We start from the raw sequence: 15,980 nt of genomic DNA on the forward strand, positions 1-15,980 counted from the left end.
TAGTCTGCTGGAACAGAATGATGTCCATGTTAAACCTATAACCTATATTATATAGATTGGATATCTTAGAAAAACCACAACAATTCCAGGAGAATAATTTTAGAGGCTTCAGACTAAAGACAAGGAGCAGAGTCTGTTAGACCCAATATATGCACCAAAACTTTCATAAGCCAGGACCAATCCTCCTGTTTTGGTGGCTGACTCAGGGAGGTTGAGCACAGCACATATGATAGTTGAGAGTCATTCTTAAGACGCCCAGTACCATTAATCAAAATTGTAGAGGAGATTGTAACCCTCGCGGGAGGTCCTTCAAAAAAAGTTTTACACAATTGGAGATTCTGATAGGACAGCAGATCAAAGTCTTTTATTCTAAAGTCATGCAGATGGTTCCATATAGTATGGGAGATGACTTGGGAATGGAAATGGGTGACAATGTGATCACACCCCTCGAGGGGAATGTCCAACCAGTTTATCTCACTCGATTTTATGGTATAGTCGAAAACATTTGCAACAAAACTGTACAGTTAAAGAAAATTGATTCATTAATCGGTCTCACATTTTTTAACCAAATTATCCGATCATCACATGTGTTTCCAAACTGGGTGGACCATATTTATTACAAAGACTGCTCCAAACCATTAACAGTGCAAAAAGTGCTGAAAGAGATTTCCAATGTACTCACACTGACTGTCCGTACACCATTTACAAAATTCCGGTCCAAAGGTCTTACAGGCAATCGGGAATCAGTAGCTAAGGAAACCAGGGATCCTTAAAAAGACAACAAGGCCACTTGAGATATTTATTGAGAGATACCCATTATAGACAAGTCCACTAATCGTATTGGAATAATTTCCTCTTCTACATCAACAGATATTTCCTTTGGGGAATTTGTAGTGATAATCAAATTGTCTTTGGTTAAACAAAGTGTTAATTTTGCATTCTACTAATTTTGCCAATTTTTTCTGTTTCTTTCTTCCTTTATTTCTTTGAAATTAGGGATGGGTTAGCAGTGTTTAGAACCACTGAGTTCTCAAATTCAGTGGTAACATCAAGTCTTTCACCAATGACATCACTTGTCGGACTGGAATTATTTGCCTCATTCAAATAAATTATCTCCTGGACCATTGGAAGAGATTTTAAAAACTTCCTAGAAGATGATCTGCTTGGTAGGCTTTTTTTTTGCTTTCTTGGCCTGTTTTTGTCGAGCAGGGTTTGGTTGTTGTTGAGCCCTCTGCAAACTAGATTCTGAAGCATTGCTGACAAACCCAGACTCCTTAGCTTGTAACACAAGTTGAATGCCTAAGTCCAGTGGTGAAACCGTGTGTCAGATGTGTCAAATAGTTTGGGGGAAGATACTTAGTCTATCCATTACATGGGTATGTTCATCCATAGTATGAGAAGGAGGGGAAAACATTATGTGGATTCTGATTTCTTGGTACTGAATCTTCTAAATTAAGGACCAAGACCAATGACCTATCTAGCATTACTCTTTGTGATTTTTTGGCTCTTGATCTTTTTTAAATTATTTGTACTGCTAGTTGTCTAGTATTTTCTTGAGCAATCTCCTTTATATTATCATACAATCTTAGAAGAGATTGAAACACTAGATGTAGAGCCAAGATTGAAGAGGGCCCTAATGTATCCAAAGTCACCTTTTGCAGAATAACTCCTTCATTCGATAACTGTCCCTGTGGATTTCAATCCTGTCCCTGACCCATGGCTGAGGCCTGTATCAGAGTCTGCATATGCGGATTGACTGAAGAATTAGCAAGACCACTGGTCACCCTTTTTTGGGGCGGCCATTTGGGAGTCACCGTCTCCAGTGCTTGGTACATTTTCAAAAAAGATTCATCTAGTACCACAGGATCACCAAGCCTCGGCTCAACAAAATTGATTACCACCCATAGACTACCTGGACCAGGCACACCCTTTGCTTGTGGCTGTGCAGGTTGTTCTTCATGGCTCATCCACTCCATTAGCACCATAGGTATTGTTGTAGCAATATAAGACCCTGGGCCCAGCGTTCCATATAAAGAAGTCTGGGGTGTTACAAGGATTAGAGGTGTAATCACCGAATTTACAGCATAGTGTGTTACCTCCACTTTGGTCGCATTGCTCCTCAGGTCATATATAATTACAATATAGGGGTAGATGGTGACTTACCACTGTGTTAAGTTGTTGCACCGTGTAGTGTCGGATGTTTCAACCCACTAGTCCAGGCCTGCAACATTACTGTGCATTGCTGGCAGCAGAAACATCAGAACGGCCACTGGAAAGCATGCTGCTCGCTAAAATCACCCAAAATTACGCAGTACAAATCTGAAAAATAGGCCGCCATCCACTTTTGCCTATCTCAGTGAACACAGGAGACCACTGCCAAAACCCACCATTGGGCTACCCACAAAGTAGCCTGAAATCACTTGAAAAAGCAATGCTGATTGCCAAAAAGAAACACAGAGCGGTTTGGAAATCAGTTTTCTTGATTGTCAAAAATGTGCAAAAATCATGGCTCACAAACCACCAAAAGATCCAAACTCCTTGTTGGGTGTTCCACATTCTTCTACTGCAAGAATCCACATTACTACAATGTCAGCACGAATCACAGGTTATCAGAACAAAATCCACTTTTAAAGATATTTGATGGAAAGAAAGCTGTTAAAAACGGGGTAGTACCATTTCTCACCTCTGTCAGAAGCCGGCGATTTAAAACATATCACGTGTAAAGTTGTACATTGAACTCAAATTATGCCAAAGAAGAGAATGCCATCAAAATGCCATATAAGAGTGCCACACATTGATTTCATGTTAAAAAGGACTTGAATTAAAGAATATGTTTGCTTATTTTAAATTTATAAATGTATTTTTTTCACAAGGAACTATGTTACAATTGACCAGAAGGTAACGTGATTCAGTTAAAACTTCCAAGAGGCCTTCTTCCCCTGAGAAACTCACACTTTGTTCCTTCTCACCAAAAGGAAAGCATTTCGCATTGGCATGTTAATCAGAAGGGGAGGAGATTTCCTCTGCTGCCCGGAGAAAGAAACAATGGGTTCCTTGAACTGAACAGAAAATGCTAATTTGGGTGTGAATGACACAACTGCTCTGGCAGGAAGGCAAGTCGTGTGACCCTCTGACGCAGCCCAGCTTTGGAGGCGGGCCAGACTGGAAATGTGGATTAAGTTGAAGTAAATGTATGTTTTATAAAAATGCTTATAGCAAAGTGTACTGAACTGACAAAAATCTTAAACTTAGATTGTTAAAATGAAAAATTCACTCACAGTTTAAGACTAAGCTGGAATCTCTGCAATGTTCTGAGACTGAACCCTGGAAATTATTCATATTGTAGCCATGGTGTTTGTGTTAGGAACATGAAAAATTACAGGAATGTGCCCGGATGGGACGTGCATGCATGTATACAAATTGGTGCAGAACTAACATTGATAAACCCACCAAAAGCACAAAAAAGTTGTCATTTATGAACTAAAGCTCGTAGGAAAATGAGAGTTGGACAGCAATGCACCTTAGGCAATCTGTCATGTAATTATGTATTATGAACAACTTGTGTATCTTGGAAATATGTTTTTTGGGAAAAATAGATTTCCTAAGTAAAAGCAAAGGGGAGGGATTTCCTTTGGGCTATGAACACAGTGTCACTATGACACATATGGCACACTGCTCCTGTCTCAAATCATGAGAGGGGAAATCCTCTGACCCATCAGATCCTTAGAGGGTTGGGAATAGATAATCAGCCTCCCCACCCACTTTGGAAATGGATAAATAGGGACTACTGAGGACAGACAGGACACACACTTTCCACTCATCAACTGATTCCTTGGCAAAGCACCCTGCAGGAAGATCCAGGCTCCAGACATAGATCCAGAAACCAGACTCTAGCACTTGGAAGCAGAAAGGCCCAACCCAAAAGCTGAACTCTTCTCAGCTGGCCTTCAGAATATTAAGCAATCTGATTCTAACCCCTAAACGTCCAAGGGGCACCACAAAATCCAACAGCCTGGCTGAGCTGTTTTGCTATTCTAGGTAAGAACCCCGTGCTAGAACCAAGATTCAGACCCGCAGAGCAGAGCTGTAACCCAGAACCCATCAGATCCAGTCCAAGAGGCCACGCAGACCAAAGTGCCTTGCTGAGAGCAGAGTCCAGGTGCCCTGAATCCTGTCCGGTGGCGAGTGAAGTCCAAACCTTTGACCAGATCTTTGATGGGCCCATTCCATTCCAAAGCCATAGGAGTGAGTATTTAGTCTAGAACTGTCCATAGTCACCTCTTAAAGTAACCCAATCCAACCATTTCAACCTGTCCAGAACTGCATTATAGAATTTTGTGTCCATCCTGAATTCTTCTCATTATAGCCTGTGATAATTGTAGCAATAATCATCTGTGCGCTCATATCTTTGAAGAAAGTCAAGTGTACTGGCACACAATAATCAGAGTGGAAGTCGCCCTGGTCTGGTGGTTGTCCCGTTGGGTATCTTGTACTTTCATAGCTCCTTAGTATAATTCCATATTGGTTCTGAATCTTTAAAGCGCAATCTTTCATCTTGAAATCTTGACTCTGTTTCTGAAAAATCTACCTTCAGAAAAATGTCATTTTGAAGCTAACATCCTCAGCTTTCAAACAAACCCAAATTCCAATTCCTTATAGTTTTTCCATAATCGCGTTTCCCGCATGCGCAAAAGTTGCAGTAATTTCGCATTTGGTTAAATTTCACTTCATGTAAAATAGCCGTTTCTTGTTTTCAACTTCTGAATTTCGTTTTTCAACTGCTAATCATTCTATAATCATTGCTAGTGTTGACCTGAACCTATCCCAAGCCACTCCCACTATTTATGAATCCCATTTAGTGAATTAAAATCATTTTTAGCATTTTTTCCATTCTATTCAACCACATTCAAAGGTAATTAATCGGTTTTAAAATCATACCTGTTCTCTCTAAGATTGCTGGGGGGATTGAGATTGAACTGCATTATTGATTGTATTCCTGAAACCTGTGTGCCCTCTTCGACCTCTTCATATTGCATACTGGGGGGAGTGAGTAACAGCAGGGGGAAAGAGTGATCATATTGTCTTTTGATTGAATTCATATCAAGTCTTATATCTGTGTTGCATTCTTTCCTATTATTGCATTTCCTTGAACCATACCAAGTATTCTCTGCTACAGTATTCTTCCTATTTCTACTCCTAACTGATTAAAGAGATTGTTGATATTGTAATATTACCCATTGCTGATCATTGTTCATATTCATAAGTGTGATATTCAGATATTATTCATATTCCTAAAAGTGTAATCTATCTATTGTTCAATTCTTCAAATAAATCTTTTAATTTGCAAAACAAACCTATTTCTTGGTTCAGTGAGACCGGGGGAATTCAAAGAGAGGGGCGTTATATAAGGGTACATCGTCCAGAATTAAAAGAACTTTGACATAAAAATATAATCAAACAAGTTTATTTGGAACAGTAAAAAGTTTGATTAAACGACAAAAGTACAGTTGTACACATATCAAAATTGCAATTGAATAAAAGGCAAAAAGAGTCAGTGGATATTACAATAAACAAGGTACAATAATGAAAAAATTTGACTGTCACTTAATTACTGAACCAGTTAACCCAAAATACAGAGTGTTGTGTGATTCAATAACACTCACTTCCACCGCCTTGCAGTTTTAGTAAGCTCTTTCTGAAATACATCACTCTTTTTAAAAAGGTCAGCAGAGCCCAGGATGTAAAAACTGTCTTGGCACTCAAGAGAAATACAAGTGCAACCTTATGTGAGCGGATCTCTGTTTTCTTAAGGGCGGGGACCAAAGTCATTCTGCGTATACCAGCATACCCTGTACAGAAAAACAGCAAATGCGGAAGGTCCTCGCGCTGATAGCCACAGACCGGGCAGCCCACAAGGCTAGGAAAACCTTTCCAGTTACATGTGTTTCCTTGCAGCCGAAGAGAATCAAAACGTGCCCTCGTAATCAACCATCTATCTTTTTTATGAGGGCTCCATGTCAAATAAGGTTGAATTCCGGTGAGTCTGCTAATACTAGAGTGAAATGGGCCACGTTTCTGAACATACTCAAGGAGAATTCTTTTCCTTACTACGATTTCTCCCAGTGTGGCTTTGTGAGCTGCCGCCTCTTGCTTGGTTATTAGGGAGGCAGGCGGGAAGAGGGGACTAAGATTGACCTCCCCCAAATTTGCCGAAACATAAGCTAGCCAAGGAATTTTTTTCCAGCCAGGTCTGCCCAACACTGTACGAATGATAAAGTGGCAAAGAGTGGCGTGTTCATTGGCCCACAGCTGCACCCAGAAAAAAAGAGGTGCCATCACCCACTGGTCCTCCGAAACTCTGCCCCCAGTTCTCTATGGATAGCTATTCCAGAGGCATGGGTCGGGAGCCCAGGCAGATTTTTAAAGAATTTACTCAATTTACCCTGGATTTCAGCCGCATTTTGAAAACCCCAGATGGCTGCACCATACATGGTGATAGCCACTGTTTGTACACAATAAATCTTCATGATCATATCAAGGGGCTGAGCCCTACATTTAGACATAAATCTAAATAAGCCTCCTATCTGTTGACTCATCTTTACGGATTGCTTTGCCACATGGGCCCGGCCATTTAGGGCCTCTGAGAAACAGATTCCAAGATAGTCAAACACCTTGACTCTAGGGATTATTTCCCCTGCACATAGCATATGTTTCATGGGCAGTGGACGTTTTCTTCCTACGCAGGCCATTACTGCTGACTTCTTGGTGTTGATTTTTAGGCCCAAATTGTTCATAAAAGTTGAGTAGGCATTAATCAAGACCTGTAAGGCCCTGGGTGTTCTTGCTAATAGGACTGTATCGTCCGCATAGGCCAATACTGGGAAGCCCCTATCCCCCAATACCAAAAAATCGGCCATTACATCAATAAGGTCCCGAGAGAGGCCATTGACATAAAGGCAGAAACAAATGGGGGCCAGCACACACCCCTGCCTTATACCACACCCCACCCTAAAGCATGCCATGCAATGCCCACCTGGCCCACTACGTACACAAGCCTCATTGTCAGTGTGGAGATCGACCAAAACCCGCAGAATCTCCCCCGGGCACCCTAAAGATCCAAGCATCACCCAGAGCTTAGCTCTGTCCACTTTATCAAAGGCCGTGTTTAGGTCCATAAAGGCCAGATAAACTGGCTCGCCCTGACAAAAAACTGAGTTGGTCATTAAAATATAGAGTTTGAGACTCTGTTCTATTGTACCCACTCCAGGGCGAAACCCAAATTGGATATCCGAGAGAATCAACTGTTCCCCGATCCAGGTTTCAATTCGGGCCAACAGGATTCTCCCAAAAATTTTAAAGGATGAGTCCAACAAAGAAATTGACCTATATGCGCCCGGACTGGATATATCCCCTTTTTTGAAGATTGGGAACATTATTGCCTTTTTCCAGGTCGAAGGATACTTCCCTAATTTTAAGCAGGCATTAAATGCCACTGTTAAAAGTGGTGCCCACAAGTCAACAGGATCCTGAAACAAATCCGAGGGGATCATGTCCGGACCCGGGGCTCGGTTATGCGTTTGGAGCTTTATTGCCTTTTCCGTCTCCTCCACCGCAAACTTCAAACAGGGACCTGCATAATCTAGGTCGGCCTGTGCACACTCTGACCCAAACAGGTTCCCAAAATGGGATAGCCAAGCCCCTTCTTCCACATGAGTTCCACTACCCTCATTGGACCAACACCCCTCCGGCCCACTTTTTACATAAACCCAAAAGGCCTTCTGGTCCCCTTTTCGGACGACATCCAGAAAACCTTCCCAGGCTACCCTTTCTATCTCATGTTTTCTTCTCTTTAGTTCCTCTTCATAGATTTTCCTAACTTGAGCGATCGCAGATCTGCTACTAGTCGGGTCCTTTAGTGTTAGTAGCAGTTTTTCTTTTGCCCTTTTGCATGCCTCATCAAACCAACCTCTCTTTACTACATTACCCTTTGATCTAATGGCTGTCGTAAATTGAGTTGTAAAGGCGGCCATCAGTTCCACAAAGTTCGCTACAATTGACCCCGGAGATAAACGATCTCCCAGGATGTCCATCACGAGAGCTTTGTTTTCACTGATGACTTTATAATGTAGCTCCGCCTCTTGAATCTTCCCCCATTTAATTATTCTGGTGCCGATAGGCACTCCCAATAGACAGAGGGATAGGGGCTATGACCTGCGAGACCCCTTCCCCACCAGTCCCTTCAACATCAGACAGATGGGTAGGTGATCGCTATGTAGATCAGCCATCACTTCAAAACTAACAGCAGAAAATATATAAATAAGGGTTTCCTTTGGGCATCCCATACTAGGCATTGACTTAGTTGGAGTGCTGGATTGAAATCACTTACAGTAGGAATCCCTAGTATCCCCAGTAAACAATGGATGTGAATAGTCAGGGTTGCAGGGATAGAAAACCCTCACCTGCAAACCTCATTGAGCTCCACGGGCAGCGGCAGACCACACCTTTCATCCACACTGCAGCTTTTCACTGCCTTCACATGAACTTCTGGTTGCTGAAAAACAGCCCAAAAGCTAACGCCTCCATTAGTAGTATTTGTGTTAAAGGTTGTTGTATTAAAAAATAAAAATAAAGCACACCCTCACCTGGAACGCTAGAGCCACTCCCCGGCACTTGGGCCACTTTCCAATGTAAGCAGCCTGGTGGCCCCCCCCAAATGCTCCCAAACACTTTTACCTTCAATGCTCCAGGGGTTAGTGAGGATACACCACTGGCAAAATAATCTGAAATTCAGCACCAAAGCCCTGTGCTTGGAGCTTGGTCCGAATCACAGACTGAATCCCAAGACAGAGGAAAGCACCCACTGACTGCTGAGCGTCAAGCTGCACTGTGCAAAACAGCAGAAAATGATCAAGGCAACCGCTTCAGACATTCCAAGTTCCCTCAAGTGCAGTCTAATTTTTTCATTGGGTTTAGATATTCCTATTCTCTCTTTTACTTTTCGATCTTAAGTACAAGTTTGTTGACATTTACTGTTAAAACGATTGATAATATGAAATAACAATACAAGTTCTTAACTCCATCTGACATAGCAATGTATTGCCAATAGTTGATCTCCATGTGTGCGCTAAAGTCCTATTCCTTTTTGCAATTTGTTTAAGCTCCTCAAAAAACTAAGGCATGTGAGTCTGAGTTGTAATAATGGAGATGTTGACGGATGTACATCATCTGAAGGCCTTGACCATTGTCTATTTAAGGGAAGTGTCTGATAAAATATGAAATTGGCTAGTACAGCAATTACAATCACCTTTTATCAAAGTTAGTGGTACCCTATTTCATGAATGATTTAAGCTGTATATCCTATTTTTGAAGGTTTGGGTGGAGATCAGTACCGCAGGGTAAAGAAGAGAGACATGGATTCTTGTATGATATGACCAGGAAAGCTTGATCAGGGTATCTATGTGCGCATTAAGATTGGGCACAAAAGGCAGATCCAAAAGTTTCACCAACAAAGTGGGTAAGATTAATACAAATTGAGCAGGCTAACAGATGGTCAGGAATCAACAAAGAGAAGGCTATGTAAAAAATGGTAGTGCAATTTACAGATAAAATAAGAATGTTTTCAAAGAAGATTAGCAATTCCCAGAAACCATTAATCATTTCGAAAGTTTAGCAGGAGCATAAACTTGCTTACTCTTGTCCAAAGAAATTGAATGCATGTTTTGATAAATCATGTGCATATGCTAAATGACTGAATGTGCTCAATGTCAAACAGTCAAGAGATTTAGTAGATAAAGCAGTTCTCAGTGAGCACAGACAAAAGAGAAGGAAATCAGATCTTTTCCATAACACTCGGTTTGAGGTTGAGTAGGCAACATTCTCCACACATTATAGGGAGTTCTGGAAATGTTTTCAGTGGAGAGGAAGTAGAGAATAACTTACTGTTGACTATGCCATCAATGCTAATCCATTAAAAGAAAAAGCCAACCGCAAGAAGAAAATGGAAGCAAAGAAGGTTGCAATATTGACCAAGGAACAACGTGTGGATGGAATGAGAATGAAGTCTAATAACAAGGTGTAAGAAACTTCGGTTTTAGACTTAGAGATAAGTTCAGAAACAGCCATACAGAGATGTTCTATCTCTCCCCCTGAACCGAATCAGAAAACAAACGTAGGAAATGGGGCTTTACAAGAATGTAAAAATCCCTGTAATAATTTGGATCTTAAGAGTGTAAATGGTGTCTAGTCATTTGGTCGAAAGAAAAAGGTCGACAGGACAAATGGTTGACACCATTTGGTCGAATTTTATTTTTTTTATATATATATTTTTTTTTTCGGTTTTCGTTTAGGGAAAAAAAGGGTTTTTTGAAAAAAGTGGGTTGGGGGGGACCCCCCCCAAAAAAAAAAGTGAAAATACAAAAAAAAATAAAAAATTTGACTATTTGGCTTTCGACCAAATGCTGTCGACCATTTGTCCTGTCGACCTTTTTGTTCGACCAAATGACTGGTAACTGTGTAAATACTGTTCTGAACATCCTAGTGATAACGAGTGTACATGTCGGTAGATTTTACCATATTGTCACAGATTCCATCCTTGAGGGTAATTAGCACAAATGAGTTGGAGTTTGTATAAATCATTGAGGAAGCCAAAACAAATACGTCTCTAGTACACTGTGTGTTGAGAGTAATCGCTGACCTCATTATATCCTATGCAACAGACTTTGTGAAACTTGGTTTTACATTGAGTAACAAAATTCTGCAAATTGACCAATAGCAAGAAACTACTAAGGGACTGGCAAAGTGAAATATTCAACCACAAAAGTTCCTGACCAAGAATATGGAACCTATTGATTATCAGAAGAGGTTGGATTGGCTTGTGAAATTCATCCCACAAGTATTAAGGAACCAAGAAGGAGTATGATAAGTCATTTATGACGCACCTGTATGCAAGTGTTTTTAGGCACGACAAGACAAGCAGGTGTGGAGAGACGGAGGACAATACAAACAATATACTAGGCCTTGTGTCATTCAGACTGTGTAAGTGCGAGAGGGAGGGAAGAGGAGAAGTGCTGGGGGGAGGGAATGCAGTGGCAAGACAAGGGAAGTGCTGCCAGACACAATTAATGCTGCCAGTGTGGGGGCCCATGTAAGTGCAAAGAGGCAGGGGACAGTAGGTTTGCAGATACAGTCCCTAGTTGGTGGGAGGCCCAGAGGTAGAGCAAGGGGTTACTGGTTGTGCAGGAGCCTGGTAACCCGTGAGGTTCAGTCCATGTCCAGGTAACCAATTAGCAAAGCAGACAGGAGTATCTGCAGTGGTGAGAAAGAGAGAGAGAGAAAGCAGAAGCAAAAAGGAAGGTCTTGAGTTTCTTCCAGAACCTTAGGTGTTCCTGCTCAAGCTTGAAAGAGGCAGGGAGGCTGTTCCAGAAGGTGGCCTCAGCCGAGGACAGAGATCTACCAACCACTCTATGCCTGGAGAAGCATCTGACCCTCAGAGAGTTGGAGGTGGATGAGCAGAGTGCTTGAGAAGGAAGATGCTTAGGAAGAAAAAGTTGGATGAGGTGTGGTCCCCAGCCTCAGAACGCGTTGTGGACGATGCAGAGGGTCTTGAACTTGATCCTCGCAGCCGCAGGGAGCCAGAACAAAAAGATTCCAGAGCTGGAGAGATACAATCCCTGGGCTTGAGGCCAAGGACAAGTCTTGCAGTCGGGTTCTGGATAAGTTGTAGAGGGCAAAGAGTAGAGGTAGGCAGATTTAGAAGGAGGATGTTGCAGTAGTCCAGCCTAGAGAAGACCAGGGCTCTGGAGACAGTGAGCTTCTGGGGGAAAATGAGAAAAAGAAGAATACCTCTGAGGAGATGCAGCTGATAGTGTGACTTTTTAGAGATGTCGGAGATGTGAGGAGAGAAGGAGCGTGTGGATTCTAAGATGACTCCAAGGTTCTTAACCTCACTGGAAGGACCAGTTCAATGGCCTAGGGTGCGGGAACAGAGTAAGAGAGGGAAGGAGGGAGCTGGAGTCCCAATGAGGAAGATCTCAGTTTTACTGGCATTAAGGCAGAGATTGTTGGAAGCACACCATTCCTGATTAGCGGACAGACAGTCTGGTATGTGAGAACGAGCAGTAGAGCCTGTAGGAGGGCAGGGTGGCACCTGCATAACACTGACATTTAGAGCAGAAGGTAGAGATGCAGTGGACCAGAGATGCCAGGCAGTGGTGAAATAGCCAAGGAGAAAGGTTAGACCCCTGGGGAACACCACAAATGGAGAAAGAGATAGAATAGAGGAAAGACCCAAGTTGTACCTGAGAGGGTCGATCAGTGAGAAAGAAGGTCAACCAGGCAAGTGCCTGACCATAGATACACAGGTTGTCTCGAAGACGATTGAGCATGATGGTGTGGTCGACCTTGTCAAAAACAGGATAGGTTGAGGAGAATGAGGAAGGTTATTGTTAAGTTTGGAGAGCAAGTCTTCATGGGTGTTCAGGAGAGCAGTTTCCATGCTTCTGGCTGCTCTGAGAATCAAGGTACTGCTTTTAACCACTTTGTTGATTGTTCACTGTATAGCTTCTCCTTCTTACACACAGCGGGGACATCCCAGCTCTGTTTTTAAATCTGTCTTTTCTGCGTATGCTTTTTCATGGAGTTAAGGACTCGTACATCTTTCCAACCTACGTCAGGTGCCGAGTCACGCCCCACGTGACCTTTTGGGGATAATAACTGCAGATAGAGAAATACAATCACATGCAGTGGTTTTATCAATGTACCATCAATAGTAAGTTTCCATTTGATGCATTGTTAAACACGCTCTCTTAGCAATGCTGGAATCCAAACTTTTGTAGCACCTGGGAAATGGTTTCTCCTCCATCCCTTTTCTAATTTTAGAGTAAGGGGATAACAGTTTTTCTTTGGACTTGCCCTTCGTTTAAATTAATAAATAGTAGCCTAATAGTGGAATAGGCTCCATGATAACTGATTCATACATGTTTTTTCAGAAAGATAGGACAAGGTGATCCTTGGCTCCTAAATTGACGATCAGCCAACACTTTTGTGGACGTTAAAAGAATTATTGGGAAAGACGGATGCAATTTGTTCACCGACTTGGTCACACTCTTTCTAGAGAAATCAAGTAAGAGATTGAGTATGGATTATGTGTCACACAATGTAAAGTAGATTATTTGTTTGTCTCTTTTTTCTGCCCTGTTTTGGTAAATATCAACCTGTATATGTTCTTTTGTATAATTAACCAGGTGAAAGACGAATACAAGCAATGGAGGGTTAAACTGAACCTATCAGTGTAATAGGTTCCTCACATGATTAGTAGTTCTATCTCTTGTATAGACTAACTATGAAATATGTTGCAGTTTTTGCATCTCACCAGTGTATTAATGTCAAAAATTATTTTAGATTTGTGATGTTTCATCTACATCATAGAAAATACCAATTGTGAAGAAATCATATGTCCTGAAGATGGCCACTACATTCATCTCCGAATGGACATTTGAGCAAATGTCCAATTCGCATGTGGGCAGAAACATGTCAACACTTCATGTCTCAGCTAATGTCTAAAGATAGGCAGTATAGTTATATGAATGTGTTTTCTGAAAATAGGGTGTATTGATCGACTCATTTTTCTATTCTTTTTCTTGCCTTTCATTTTGTTGTATCTTTTAGATACATTGATGTATGAATTTATCTCATTTTAAACATTTATATGATTAAAATTAAATGTTTATGAAATTCTTATGTTTATGTGTTTATGTGTTTGTTTATTATTTGATAATGCACACAAAACCCAGGGGTAGCCGGGCACAGCGGGTACAAGGTTACTTAAGCTTAGGTTACATACAGAGGATAAGAGACAAGTCAGTACAGTGCAGTACATGTCAGTACAAGCAGTTGAGATGAGATTTAGTATGTTACAATGTTGAACGTACATATATACAAAAAAAGGTAAAAGCAAAACTGTATTGGATCCAGATTACAGGAGTATCACAGCAGTTAGGTACAGTGAATTTAGTTGTCGTTGGACCAGAGCCAGTTTTTTACCTTACATCTAAAACTAAAAGTGGGTAGGTTAGCTCTCAGTGCAATGGGCAATGCATTCCAAGCCTGGGCAGCTTTAACAAGGAAGCTTACTCCGCCCGCTTTGGAACGTCTGAATCTGGGGGTTTCTAGCAGGAAGTGGTTAGTAGCTCTAGTGTGGTGGCTGGACGATTTTCTGGTCAGTCTGGCCGAGATGTGGGGGGTGCTGTGTTGTTAAGCCCTTTGTGGGTGAGAGATAGTGTCTTGAGAAGGACTCTGTCACTGATTTTTAACCAAAGGTGGTCTTTCCTAATGTTGGATATATGTGCTCTGCGGGGTATGTCCAGGGCTGCTCTAAGAGCATTATTTTGAATAATTTGCATTTTATTCATAATAGTTTTATTGGCCCCTGCATAGAGGGCATTACAGTAGTCCAACTTCGATATTACTAATGCGTTAGCTAGCGTGATACAGTTGGTTTTGGAGAGGTAGGGTCTACAGGTCCTGATTAATTTACAGGTGTACGGTGTACGCTGTAGAGGATACCAAGGTATTAACTTGTTTTTTGAGAGACAGAGTGGAATCAAGGTAAAAGCCTAGTGTTGAAATTGCGATAGTTGGGACTAAGTTTTTTTAAGTTGGAATCGGAACCCAAGATCAGTATCTCTGTTTTGTCGTCATTTAGACAGAGGCCGTGAGAGGCCATCCATGCCTGAATGAGGAGGTAAATTTTGTTTACTAGTGCTGTGTCTTCAGCAAAGTTGCCTGATAAAGGTATGAGAATCTACGTATCGTCTGCGTAATATAGGTTACCCCTAGTCTGTCAAGTTTGTCGTAGAGTGGCTTAGTAAAGATATTGTACATTGTCGGGGAGACACATGAGCCTTGTGGGACACCACAAGTGATATGGATTGGGTCTGCTGCAGCTACTGGGGAGAACACTCTCATCGTACGGTTAGCTAGGAAGGATTGTACCCAGGCTATAGCTTCACTTGAGAAATGGGCGGCAGATGCTAGGTGGTTGCATAATACTGCATGATCCACCATGTCAAAGGCCGCCGATAGGTCAAGGAGGAGGAGCATAGCTGTACTACCTTTATCCTTCAACTCGTCGATTTGTGTTTTAAGGTCGATTAGGGCCGTTTCAGTGCTGTGAAGGGGTCTGAAACCAGTTTGCCGTGATCCTAATAGTTGGTGTGACTCCAGATAGTGTAGCCTACCTCCAGATCCAAAACTATCATTGATTTTAAGGAGAAATGGGACCGTAGTAATGGGCCTGTAATTAGTGGAGATAGCTGGGTCAAGTGTCTGTTTTTTAAGTAGGGGCAATACCCAAGATTCTTTAAGGTTAGTGGGTACAATACAAGTATTGAAAGAGGCGTTAATTAATATCGAGATGAAGGGTGCTAAATCTCTGGCTGCATCCTTAAAGACTTGCGCAGGGCAACTGTCACCTTGGCAGTTCAAGGGTTTAAGGGATAGAATAACCTTTTCAGTTTCCAGTATAGAGATGTTGGTAAACCTGAAAGGTTTGCAGTTGCTTTGAGTAGTTGTGCTGGGAATCTCTATCAGTGGGGTGGTATGAGTTGCGCTAGAGCTCAGGGAGGCTTTTTTCTTAGCAGTTTTAGATATAAGGGTTGTGATTTTATTTGCTAGGGCATTTTGGATGCTGGTGCACCATGATTTGTCCTTGGGGACATTGGGCCTCATTACGACCCTGGCGGTAAGGGGTTTACGCCAGCGTTAGCTGCGCCGACCCCTTACCGCCAATTACGAGGTCCCCTAGCGCCATGGTGCTTTTAACACCTGCTTTTAGCAGGTGTTAAAATCCATGGCGCTAAGGGACCATGGAGTTAATTACGCCACCGTAATTTACGGTGGCGTAATTAACGCCTTCCCCACTCCCATTATGCCCTATGGGGCAAAAATGGGAATGGGGAAGGGTAAATGGGGATTGGGGACTT

The 15,980-nt window shown here is 42.0% G+C and overlaps 1 long non-coding RNA gene across 2 annotated transcripts in view; it reads left to right on the top strand.

Annotated features, from left to right (window-relative positions):
- The window catches only part of LOC138481774 (uncharacterized), a 162,792-nt gene that overhangs the window by 126,140 nt on the left and 20,672 nt on the right, over nt 1-15,980 (top strand). The window contains exon 3 of one of the 2 annotated variants that reach the window (XR_011274395.1): nt 12,987-13,120. This is a non-coding gene — a long non-coding RNA (uncharacterized lncRNA). The remainder of the gene's footprint in view (nt 1-12,986; nt 13,121-15,980) is intronic. The other variant, XR_011274396.1, reaches the window with a different exon arrangement.

The sequence above is a fragment of the Ambystoma mexicanum genome, chromosome 5p (genome assembly GCF_040938575.1).
Source record: "Ambystoma mexicanum isolate Mex_15411 chromosome 5p, UKY_AmexF1_1, whole genome shotgun sequence".
Classification (NCBI taxonomy): Eukaryota; Metazoa; Chordata; class Amphibia; order Caudata; family Ambystomatidae; genus Ambystoma; species Ambystoma mexicanum.